The 1,239-nt window shown below is 33.0% G+C and overlaps 1 long non-coding RNA gene across 1 annotated transcript; it reads right to left on the bottom strand.

The window, feature by feature from the left end:
• Positions 1-96: 96 nt before the first annotated feature.
• Positions 97-1,094, bottom strand: LOC117119899. Its single transcript, XR_004447253.1, has 3 exons — positions 975-1,094; positions 579-722; positions 97-190 (listed from the first exon to the last, which is right to left on the bottom strand). It is a non-coding gene; the product is annotated as an uncharacterized LOC117119899 (long non-coding RNA).
• Positions 1,095-1,239: the final 145 nt, after the last annotated feature.

Genomic DNA, 1,239 nt, shown 5'->3' with positions numbered 1-1,239 from the left:
TTATATCATATTATACCTCGATTTATCAATAATTTTAAATCAATGAAACAGTCAGAAAAGAAATAAAGCTCACTTAATGATACAATAAAATTACTCCTCTTACCAATTTTGGATCAATTTCTTCATTCAGAAGGGCATCATTCTTAATCATAGCAACACGTTGAGCGAACCGACAGGTTGAAATAGACTCCTAAAAAGAATGTACCGGTATATATACAAATGGTAAATTGGTATGAGATTTAAAAGCTTCTTGAAAGAACATCCTTAGAATATAATAAGTATAGGAGCACTTTGGAACTTTCGAAAGTGTTGTTAATAACATTACAGTACCCACTGCTACTTGGGTTCATCATTAGCCATCAAGCCAAGCTCGGTGGTCTACTGGTTAAGTCACCAGGTTAGTAATCTGGAAGATTTCTTTCGCACGCATTTAGGAACGTACTGAGCATTCAGTACAATAATACGTCAGGTAATGCAAACATTATTTCGTAATAACAATGTTATCATATTATCAGAATCATATTATTTTGATATTTTCATGTAAAAGGATTCCTTAACACGGAATTGATAAAACTTACATCAATATTCTTTTTCTCAACCGAGCAAGTAGCAATCATTGTTGTCATACAGTTTCCTCCAAGACTGTCCCGAAGTACCGATGTCATCATTGAGTTCCGGTATGGGATGTGCTGCCGTGTTTTCTCTGAAAGAGCTACAATCACCTGTTGGGACCACATAATAAACCAATTCACACTTGTATCTTTATTATTAACTTCACCAATAGTATCAACTTTTAAATACATGTAACTGGGCAACAGTCTTGTTTTAGACACTCTGTTGGACTTGTCGGCCCCCATATTGACAATTTCTGCAGCCACCAATGTTTATTTCATACCTAAATATTAAAATTAAGATTTTTCTGGATATTATACAAGCTATAACACCTTAAATGTAATTGTGATAATAAGACATACCTGTTCCAGGTAGTGTAGTGATAAATTGATGTATTTTGCTTCAGTAAGTAGAGTTCCTCCGACACCAGTCTTCCCCACCCTCTCGGAACTAGAATATAGACAAACATAATAACAAATAATCAAAATCTAATAGGTTATCAAAAATGTAATATAGATATTTGCAGGATATTGCATTTTGTTTTTCACTTGTAAATGTGATGTACCTACTCAAAAAATTTAAATTCAAGTTCAAAATACTTTATTATACAAAAGGTAATTCATTAGG

Source organism: Anneissia japonica, unplaced genomic scaffold (assembly GCF_011630105.1).
Source record: "Anneissia japonica isolate Jap-2015-1 unplaced genomic scaffold, ASM1163010v1 scaffold184168_len1239_cov193, whole genome shotgun sequence".
Classification (NCBI taxonomy): domain Eukaryota; kingdom Metazoa; phylum Echinodermata; class Crinoidea; order Comatulida; family Comatulidae; genus Anneissia; species Anneissia japonica.
The sequence above is the reverse complement of the archived record's forward strand: the minus strand, read 5'-3'. Positions and strand labels throughout refer to the sequence as shown.